The sequence below is a fragment of the Vombatus ursinus genome, unplaced genomic scaffold (assembly GCF_900497805.2).
Source record: "Vombatus ursinus unplaced genomic scaffold, bare-nosed wombat genome assembly UNPS02014864.1, whole genome shotgun sequence".
Lineage (NCBI taxonomy): Eukaryota > Metazoa > Chordata > Mammalia > Diprotodontia > Vombatidae > Vombatus > Vombatus ursinus.
This window is the reverse complement of record NW_020954642.1, coordinates 6074858-6086503: the sequence shown is the minus strand read 5'-3', so window position 1 is coordinate 6086503 and position 11646 is coordinate 6074858.

The window sequence follows — 11646 nt, the reverse complement described above, 5'->3', positions numbered from 1 at the left end:
TTCTGAGACTAGGGAAAAATTGGGGTCCAAGTACAAGCACAAGCACCCGAACACAAGCACCCAAGCACCCCATCAATACCACCTCCTAGGTAAAGCTTTTCTTAATTTCTGAATTTGTAGATGCTCTTTTACTCCTCAAATTACCTTTTACTTATTTCTTTCTGTGCATGTTGTACCCCCCTCCCAATGATAGCAGAGTATAAATACATTGAGGACCAAGATTATTTCTTTTTTGCCTTACATCCGTGATGCTGGCACAGTTCCTTGTGCATCAACTCAAAATTAGTGTTGAAATGAAATCAAGTCTTTGTATAATATATTGGAGACAGATTTCAAAGGACCGTGCTTGCCAGACTATAAAGTTTGGAGTATTCTATGTAGACAAATGAGAAACTATTGAACTGTTTCAAGCACTGGAGTGATAGGCTCAGGCTTGTGAATTAACAAAATTAATCTGGCAGTGGTATGTGGGTGAAAGAGGGGAGAAGACCAAGAGAGCTGTTGGCAGTAGGGTGGAGAAAAGGGTAATTTTAATAGTCCAGGTGAAAGATGGTGAAGTCCTGAACTATGGTAGTGGAATTTTGAATGATGTGGTGTAGAGAGATGTAGAAAATATTACAGTAGTAAAATTTACTATGCAAGGTGAGGGAAAGGGAAGATTAAAGATAAATGACAACTAGGCCTAGAGTTAGGTAGACCTGAGTTCAAATCCATCCTCAAATACTTCCTAGCTATGTGATACTGTGCAATTACTTAACCTGTGTCTGCCTCTGTTTCCTTAACTGTAAAATGAACTAGAGCTATAGGTCTCTGGTCCAGGAAACAGAAGAGATAAGATTACCAATGAGAGAGGCATATGTACAAGTGGTTGAATCTTTGGGAGCGGATCAGCATGAGAGACAGTATGGCTCCTGTCAATGGGAAGTAATGGGGTGACACAACCTTTGACACACACTAACTTTGTGACCGTGGGCAAGCCATTTAGACTCTAAGAGCCTCTTAACAACTCTCTAAGACTATAAGTTATATCCAAAATTCAGGGCTGAATCAGCAAAGGGATAAAATTGAAGGTACAGGCTTGGAACAATCAATCAATAGATGAATTAAAAGGATTAAAAGGAATAAATAAGTACTTGAATAAATGGATAAGTAAAAATAATAATAATATGAATTAATGAACAAATAAGTGAATTAATTAATCTAATACAGGACATTAAAATTGGAAAGAATCCTAGAGATTACCTAGTCCAACCCCTCATTTGACAAAATAAAGTCTTAAAACTGAGACCCAAGGAATTTGAGTGACTTATCTGATGTCAAATAGCAAGGAAGTGGTAGAGCTAAGAAAAAAACTCAGACTTTGAAAATCCCAGTTCAGGATTCTAGCCACTTTACTGCATGTACACATCTTCTTAATGTCTCCAAAAGTTTTCTTAAATTGCATACTCCCTTTCCACCCTCCACACAGATAAACCTCTCAACTATGTAAATGATAATTTTCTAGAGATTTTATTAGTTTCATAAAAAGAGGTAAATGCCTTACACAAACATTTCCTATCTTCCTTTGGCACTTAATCTGCTCAAAATACCTTGTGTCAACTCAGAAGGGAAATTGAATTCACAAACATACTGTTGTTTTCATTTGTATTTTAACACACAGTATTTGGCAGAATTCCAGAGCAGAATGGTGGAAAAAAATAAAGTAAGGCATAAAGGCCTTCAGGCCTGCAGACCTTTTTCCAAACCTTTAAAGCGAACCAAGAACTGAAAACTCCTTGTGGAATAAGGCTACCCTGTGCACTGTGAAAAGCAAATTCAAAAGACTATCCCAGCCTCATAGGAACTTAAATGATCCAGTGATGTGAGCATAACAGGAGTCTTTGTAGGTCACTTTCACATGAATTGAAAGTCAATGAAAAGAGTAGATACTGGAAGTATAACTAACAATCTCCATTTATGGAGTATTCAGCTTCTGAAAGAAGAGAAAAGGAGAAAATGTGCAAGTGAGAGTCTGAATTTTCAAGGTTTTGTTTTGTTTTGTTTTTGTTGTTCAGAAGGGGGAAGGGAGGGGAGTAGGGCTGTAGCTAAAAGAACTATACCCCCATTAATTTCACCAGACTGCCACATGTGACAGGATCCCAAATCACTGTCAGCTTGTCCTCTCCCTTTGGGAGACTGGCTGGCAACTCTTCTCTTCACTCTGCTGTTAGCATCTGCCAAAGAGCCAACTGTGATAATGATCACTTAAGTATTTTTCCTCAGCTGCATTTAGCGATTTTTTTCTTATTCACAGTAATGAATAAGTCAGTGGACTTAGAGCTATAAAGACCTAGGTTCAAATTGTGACACAGAAACTCATTTAATATGTGACTGCGTAAGTCACTTAACTTCTGTGGGCCTTAATTTCCTCATCTGTAAAATTAGACTGCGCTGGATTGGCATCTAAATTCCCTTCTAGTTCTAAATTTATGGTCCCATTATAATACTGGGATTTATTCCTCATCCCATTTAATCAACCAATCAAAGGACAAAATTAAATATCATCTTGTTTATTCCCTATGATCTCTTTTTAAAGTATAATTTTCTTTGATTGGATAAAGAAGGTGATGTAATTGTTTGAGGGAATGATTCATGTCCATTGAAGCTATGCTGGTTGGTTGGTAGTTATCCTTTGTTCTCAAAGAGGAACAAAATGACATCATTGTATTGGTGTGAAGGTACAGTGTGTTGGACTGTGGCTGATCAGACCAGCATGAGCTCAGAATGCTCAACTACAGGTCGGGCACAAATGGTGCATGTAAACATTTAGGGTGGATTCTCTAAATCTGTATCTCTCTTTTGAGCTACTCTGCTTTGTACATAGAGCACAGGACCTTCTCTGATGAGGGCATGCCATCTTGGGTAGTCCTGCGTCAGTGTCTCCCATGTCATGAAATCAATTCCAAAGTTCTTAAGAGACCTTGAGAGTGTCCTTGTTTCCCTTTTTCTGACCACCATGTGAACACTTGCCCTGTGTGAGTTCTCCATAAAATAATGTTTCAGGCAAGCATATGTTTGGCATTTGAACAAAGTAGCCAGCCCATACTCTGTTTGGCTTCTCTTTTCAGAGTAAACAAAAACCAGGGTCCCTGCACAGATAAGTGCCTTGGGAGCTGGGAATAATTATCTTACTCAGTTACACCCCTTAGAAATTGACTAACTTTCAGAGGTTAGGAGTCTGAGGAAATGGATGGATTCACACATGTATATGGGTAATAAATAATACAATCGAACACTAATTTTCTACAGTACCAACTGTTCTTACTATATCACCTTAATAAAAACCCTGTTCTAAAAACTAATTGTGGGTACTGGCTTATTATCAATGGAAAGCACACATGCTGGGGCTTATGAATAACAGTAACCACACCTATTCCTAGAACTTAGAGAGGTGAAGTCGCCCACCAGTCGGGGGATCTGGCCCTCTGATGAGAGTGGGAGCTAAAAAAGTAGCCCCAGAGGCAGTGCTATACTCTGATCTTACGAACTTGTGCACTTTCAAATTTGTAGAGCACTTTCTTTTAGCACTTTCAGGTAAACTGAAAGCTCCATGAAGGTCAATTGTGGAAAGGAAAATTCTTCTTTGGGCTTTGACCCTGACTAAGGCAAGGCTCAGGGCAAAGAGAATTAAAAGGATTTTATTACAAGTACATCAAGGTAGCAACATATTGAGAGAGGGATCACTGGAAATTAGCAGTGGCTTCGAGGTGGGGACAGCTTTTACAGATGACTTTAAGATAGATCCACCTTAGCAAAAGAGGTTGGGCCCTTGCATCTCAGTTCCTCCCCAAGCTAGCAAGAATGTGACAGTTTGCAGGTAGGGGTACTTGAGAAAGAGCAGGTGAATACAAAAACTGCAGACTTGGTGTCTTCTTTGCCACTACAGCCCCCTCCAACACTTTGATAAGCAGGGCTGAAAACAGTGGACATCTGAGTCAAAATAACTTTCACCACAATTTTCCCTTCCCTCAGTTATTTTTCAGTCATGTCAAACTCTTCGTGACCGCATTTGGGGTTTTCTTGGCAAAGATACTGGAGTGGTTTGCCATATCCTTCTCCAGCTCATTTTACAGAAGAGAAAACTGTGGCAGACAGGGATAAGTGATTTGCTCAGTGTCACACAGCTAGTAAGTGTCTGAGGCCAAATTTGAACTCAAGAAGATAAGTCCTCCTGAGTCCAGGCCCAGCACTATATCTACTGGGCCACCTAGTTACCTACCTCCATGAAGGTGGGATTTTTTTTTTCACTTCTTGTTTGTATCCCCAGTGCCTAGTATATATTCAAGAAGGACCTGTTATTTTATTAGTTCCCAGAACTTTTCCCTCCACTTATGTTCAGATCCTTTACCTGTCTATGATTTAATAGATATGTCATGAGGCACATAGAGGTGTGGTGAGCTTTACAATGCCATACAGCTAATAAAGCAGAGGCATAGTTTTGAATCCAGGTCTTCCTGACCCTAAGCTCAACACTGTCTACCATACAATGTTGTCTAGCATATATTAGGTACTTAATAAATTATTTTGAATTGGAGGTAGAAAGTACAAGGCTTATCAAACCTATTTCACAAATTAGGAAAATGAATTTGGGAAAGGCAAAATTATTTCTGGACAATTACCTAACTGGGAAGTATCAAAGAAGGATTGGAATTCAAGTATACTGACTCCAAACCCAATGGACTTTTTACTATGCCAAGGTGTTTCACCAGGCAGTGGGGATCCCATGGAGCTTGGTTTTATTTATGAATGGACAGTTCAGTTTGCCAACACAATGCAACAACTCTTGATTGGTTTCCACATGTGCTGCCCTCCACAATGGGGTTATCTCAGGATTGGCTACTGAGCACCATAGGGGATGGACTCTTGTAGAGCAAATTCCTGACTCAGTGAGAGCTGTACAATATAACTATAGTATGGCCTGCTTGTGTGTCTCTCTTCCTCTCTCCTATTTCTGTTTCTCTGTCTCTGTCTCTCTCTGTCTTCTGTCCCTCACTTTCTTTCCCTCCCTTCCCCTTCTCTCTCTGTCTCTCTGTCTCTGTCTCTGTCTCTGTCTCTCTCTCTCTGTCTCTCTGTCTCTCTCTCCAGATCTAGTGCCAACTATCTGTCTTGGATTTCTAACAACAGGAAGAAGGGATAAGGGGATTACCCTGGTTCTTTTGTTCCTTCAGGCCCAGAGTGACCCTGTTGGTGGCCATTTTCACATAGAAGTGGTGTATTATGTAGGAAGCATTTCCTTCTGGATAGCTAGGACTGACTTAGAAACTCTCATCCTCTCAATCTCACCAAGTTACAACCAGAATTGGAAACATCTTTTTCTCTGTATTGCTCTTCAGGAACAGGAGAAGCAGCAGCTAAGGATTTGAAGTTCAGTCTCAGGCTCACCCAGGCAAGGAAATGTTTTCTTTGCCCATCGTAGATGCTAATCTGACTGGAGTGGAGGTGGCAGGTGGGTGGAGTGGTAGAGAAGAGAATCCTCTTTTCCTCTCCACCAACTGAAAGACAAGGGAAGAACTGTGCTATGCCTGTCACAGGAAGCTAGCCTAAACAAAGAAAGAGGGGGTAAAGCATTTCTACACCTCTTAAAGATGACTGACAACTGAATGGAGAGGTTCCTTCACAAGAGTCTATCTCCAATGTCACACAGTGATATAACTCTTTGATATAACTTTGAGTCACAAGGTTACAGAGTAATCTAAACCAGAGTTATTGTATCATCTCAGCAAGAGGTTCATGTACAAGTCTATCTCCACAGACCTGAATTTAATCAATTCAATTCAATAACTTTATTAAATAGCCTCTATTTGCCAGGCATCTTGCTAATACTGGTAATCCAAATAAGAGAAAGAAAGACAGTTTCTGCCCTCAAAAAGTTTACAATCTAATGGGAAAGACAACACATAAAAGAAAGCTGAAAGGGAGTGGGAGGTTGGGAAGCCACCCTCCAGCCCTCCAATCAGAGGAGAGAGGCACATGAGGGAGCTGGGAAGGCACTCTATATCACAAACAGCTTGATGATGAGATTTCAGGTGATCAGCTCAACCTGGATGAGGCATGATGTTGGCTGGAGTCAAAACCAAGACTTGCAGAGGATAGAAAAGAGTGAGTTCCCAGGCATTCCAGTCACTGATCCTCCTGCAAGACTACATCAACTCTGAAACTCACACCTCCTCAGTACCCCTTGGCCTTGGAATTCCTCTCTCCTTCTGACTGATGAGAGTGGAGGGTGGACATCCATTGAGCTACTCCCAGATCCTCCATTTAAGGAGGAAGTCAGACCAGCCATATCTTCATTTCCCATGATGCTATAGGTCTTCATCATACCCCTAATCTGGGCATCTCCCTCACTCTTTTCAGCTTTTTTTCGGTGTGTTGTCTCTCCCATTAGGCTGTGAACTCCTCGAGGGCAGGGATTGTTGTGCCTTTCTTCTTATCCTCAGCATTTAATACATCGTACATACTTAATAAGTGTTTGTTGACTGACAGAACCAGAACACATGCTCCTTGGGACTACTGGATACTCTCATCAGCATAGCTTGTCATTCTACTACTTTAGGTAGAACATTTTTTTTTTCCTTCTATGTCTGTTTGTACATTTTCTTCATATCGGTTGTGAAAAGTGCTTCCAATACTGAGCAGAGCTCTGGACACTTACCTATGTCTTGTTATTCTTTCTAAGTGGAGAAAACTGGGTTTGGATCACTCAGAAACAGGGAAAGACAGAGGCAGGCAGTGAGAGAGAAGCATACACCATTTGAACATCCAGAATGTGAGTTCCTTAGCAATGAAAATCCTGTCACAGCTGTTAGAATTTACTCCTCTTATCCATGTGACATTTTAACAGGATATAAAGCCAAGTTATTCTAAACAGATATAAAACACTCCAACTCTAAAATTACTAACATTAGCCACCTCACACAGGCAGTTCACTGTTTACAAATTTCTAAAACAAGGCTTGTCGATGATTGGATTTTTCTATAGCTATTTGACTCTGCTTTAGTGTTTTATTCTGGAAAACTTAAAATAGCTAGTTAAAAATGTTATTTTAATTGCCACTTAACATGTAAAAGGGAGAAATTTATAGCCACTGAATTGGTTAGTGGCAGAAGAGACGATTCATAGATGTCATTTGCTTAACTGTACTGGACTTCCTATATGCACACAGTAATAGAGAGAAAAGGAAACAATGGGTGAAAAGAATAAATTAAACATATAAATGGAAAAGACATTTTGGAGGGATAATTTTTTTTAACTACTTTGAAGACAACCACATGGATGCATGTGTACTGTGTGTGTGTGTACACACGTATGTGAGTAATGCCCAGATAATTTTGGCTACTTTATTTTAACTGATATGAGACAAATAAACGGGCTGACTTTCCTCTTCCTATACTACAAAGGATCCAGGTTCTCATTAATGTGAGCAGTTTGCAATCTCTATGTGCTTGCATGAAAGGTGTGGCAACCTTTCACCTTATCTTCACCAGTCCAAGCTCTACAAGATCATAGCTTTGCCCTGTCTCTGATCTGCTGCTTTTAGCTCTAGGTTCCCCTTTATGTGTTCTCTTCTCCTGTACACTCTTTGAAGATAGGGACTGTCTTGCTTGTTTTATTTCCCTAATGCTTAGCATAGTAGCTAGGATATGGTATATTCTTTAAAAATGTTTATTTCATTAATTTTTATTCAGAATTTTCTAGATGAATAAAATCATAGATCCAGATATGCCATCCCCATGACGTCACCCCACCATACCATACAAGTGAAAATGATAGTGTATCTAAAACAATTTTTAAACTTAAAATTACTAAACAAAAGTATCATCATTATGATATTTATTGATAACCTTCAGACTTTTTTTTTTTGTTGTTCAGTTTTATACACCTCTTCTAGACACCATATGGGGATGTTGTTGGCAAAGATACTGAAGTGGTTTGTCATTTCCTTCTCCAGTGGATTAGGCAAACAGAAGTTAAGCGACTTGCCTAAAATCACACAGCTAGTGAGTGTCTGAGGCCAGATTTCAACTCAGATCTTCTTGAGTCCAGGCCCAGAGCTCCAGCCGCTGAGCCATCTACCTGCCTCTGTACACATATAGGCAGAATGGAAAATAGTTTTAAACCCAATAATGCACACATGTTCCATTTGCATTCTATTCTATCACAGAGAAAATGTATTAGAGATAAGGCAAAGTAAAAAGTTGACATATCACCAGCTAATCAAGACTATTTATCTGCCCTTGAGCCCAGAATCTATTTCATTTCCTTAAATAAATGTTTACTAAATACCTAGTATATACAAAGCATGGTGTTAGTTTTTGAAGATATCCAAATGTTCAAATCAATCTGTGATCTCATTGATTCGGAAATTCTCTGCAAAGACACAGGTTGCCACTCATTGATACTGATGCCTATTAGTCCTAAGCAATTCTTGTCTTTATGCTCCCAAAAATGTGCCACCATGGTTCTACCCAATGACTTGAGGCCTCACTTGTTTTCTCCCAACATTATGGGGGTGTCAGTGGAGTACATTATCTAGATACTTATCATCCATCATCTTTGCAATGTGATGATCTCAATCTTGTCCTGAAATACATTTACTTGATGATATAATTTGATTCTGACCTTAGGAGTCGATTCTTAGTACATGACAGTAGAATGTTCCTACCCACCATGTTCATTGCCCTCATTGTGATATTCATCTTCACGTCTTTGAAGATGGTATTGGGGATGCAAGGACAAAAAAAAAAGCAGCTTATGTTTTATAGGTGAGTATGCTACATTGAATCATAGGATCATAGCTTTAGGGATTAAAGAATCCTTTTTCTTGTTGTTCAGTTGTTTCCGTCATGTGCAACTCTTTGTGACTCTATTTGAGATTTTCTTGGCAGAGATACTTTGCCAGGGTCACATAGCATTAAGCTAGTAGGTGTCTGAGGCTAGATCTGAACTCAGGAAGATGAGACTTTCTGACTTCAGGCCTGGCACTCTATCCATTGCGTCAACTAGCTACTCTTAAAGGAACCTTATAGGCCATTAAATCTAATCTCCCGTTTTTCAAATGAGGAAATTGTGGCCTCAAGAGGATAAATGATGTGCTCAAGGTCACTCATTAAGTAAGCTTAAAAATCAGGGTTTAAATAAGACCCTCTTTAACTCTGCACATATTCACAGGTAAATATCAGAGAGCAAAGGAGAAATACAGAAAAAAATGCTTTAGAAAAATTTGAGGAGTGAGTAAAGACTTTCAATATAACACCTAGTCAAGTTTTCTTAACCTTTTTGTGGCAGGAAACACTTTGGAAGTCTATTGAAATTTCCAGGTCTCTTCTAAAAAAATGTTTCTAAAGAGTTGAAGGAAATTCTAGACTTCAATTTAGAGGTTAGTGAAAATACAAATGTAATTTTTCTCTAATCCAAGTTCACAGACCTTCTGAAATCTATCCATGCACCCTAAATCACCTAGAAGATTTTTCAGATTTGTATTTTGAGCCTTATGAATCTGCCCACTCAACCACTTATTCAATTGTTCAATCTCAGCTAAAATGCTAGTTTGTTTTCTGAAGCAAAGGCAAAAACAAATCATAAATCAGCAATATTTTAGAGCTGGAAAAGGATATATACTTTATCTTGTTCAACTTTCCTCTTATCATATAAAAAGGATTGAAACCCAATGAGGTGAGCTGACCAAGGTCACATAATTAAACAGGAAAACAAAATTAGAACCCAAGCCTTGCTTTTGTACTACTGTGTCATTTTTGCCCAACATCTTGTCTCCTAAAGTGATAAATTATCTTCAGAATTTATCTTGTTAATCTTCCTGTCAAAGAAGACCATAATAAAACCATCCCAACTAATAAAGAAATCACTCAGTCAAGGATCATTGATTCAGAGCTAGAAGAGTACTTAGAAGTGGTGGAGTCCAAGCATCTGTTGTTGTTGTCATTCAGTCTTTTCAGTCATGTCCAACTGTTTGTAACCCTTTTACGGGTTTTCTTGGCAAAGAAACTAGAGTGGTTTGTCATTTCCTTTACCAGATCCTTTTACAGATGAGGAACTAAGGCAAACAGGGTTAAATGAATTGCCCAGGATCACAGATCTAGTAAGTATCTGAGGTCAGATTTGAACTTGGGAAGATGAGTCTTGCCTTTGGGCCTAGCACTCTACCACTGTGCCACCTGGTGCATCTACCACATCTTGAAAATGAGGAAACTGAGGTCCAGAAAAGTTAAGAATGGAGTTAAGTCTGCATCATAGGAGGCAATATGGTCATTAACAGCCTTGTGGATTCATCAAAATATTCAATACCCCCCATTCCACTTCTATATATAATATAGTAACAAACTTTTGCATATACAGTTACCCCTTCCACATTGTGATTTTTACCACTGTGATTTTTTTATGCTGCAGGTCTGTATAAGAAATTAAATGGGAAATTTGGGGGAGTTTTGCAGAAACCACAGACAATACACACACACACACACACACAAACACACACACACACACACACACAATACTTATAAACCCATACATACACACACATTAAACACTAAGAAAAAACTATTATTTTCAGTGAATGGAACAAGGAAGAAGGAAAATCAATTTGTCCTCTCACAAACTATAGTGGAACCCATTTTAGAGAAGAAAAGTAGTGACTCCAAGACAATGAAGGGCTGGATTCACAGCCCTTGAGATTAGATTACCTAATTAGATTCCTGCTCCAGGATGAAAAGGGCTCTGTCACTACTAGAACATTTCTCATGGATCTACTTCTTGCAGACCCCTTGAAGTGATTCCCCAAGCTCCCCTTGCCAGTACAGCTCTGCTCTTCTACCATAGATGCTGATCTTCTTTGTCTCTAATGCTACTGGTTGCCGCCCTTTGCCATTTTCGGATATCTTTCTTCCTGTTCACAGGCTCACAGGTTCTGGGCCTCCTCTTACCACTTGTGTTTTAGCCTGTCACTGAAATTACCATTTGATCTCTTCCACTCAGTGGTTGCTATTGTCTGATGAAGTTGCCATTTGTTACTACCATTACTTCTTTAGGGGGAGTATCATTGCTCCTTTGTGAAACTAACATGAACCTATTTTCCCATTTTTTTGTTTTTTAGGATTGTGCCATGCCCAGCTGCCCAAAGAAAGGGAACTTCAGGTAGGTACCCAGAACTTTTTGCTCACTCTACCCCCTCACAGAAAGTTCCACAGGCCTCATTCCTAGCTGAGTCAGGATGAATGAATTTTTTTCTTCTCATGATTTATTGCTCCTCATTGGCTGCAATACTTGGGGACTTATTTGACTTCTCCATCATGTCCCTGGAAACTCGTTAATGTAAAAACTTCATCATCATGCAAGATGCCATCAGTCTGCCCTCTGGTTGGAGGGGGGAGCCATGAACTCCAAACCCTTCATCTAAGGGGGCAGCTCAGTTCAGATCATCTCTTTATTTCTCATCTGTGCACACTACTTTGGTATTTCTCTCTTTTCTCCACCACATCCACATCCACATACTTCTTCCCCCCTTTTCAGCTTCCTTTGGTGTATTATCTTCCTTAAATAGTATACAATGTCCTTGAGGTCAAGATTGTCTTTCTTTTTTTTCCTTTTTTTTTT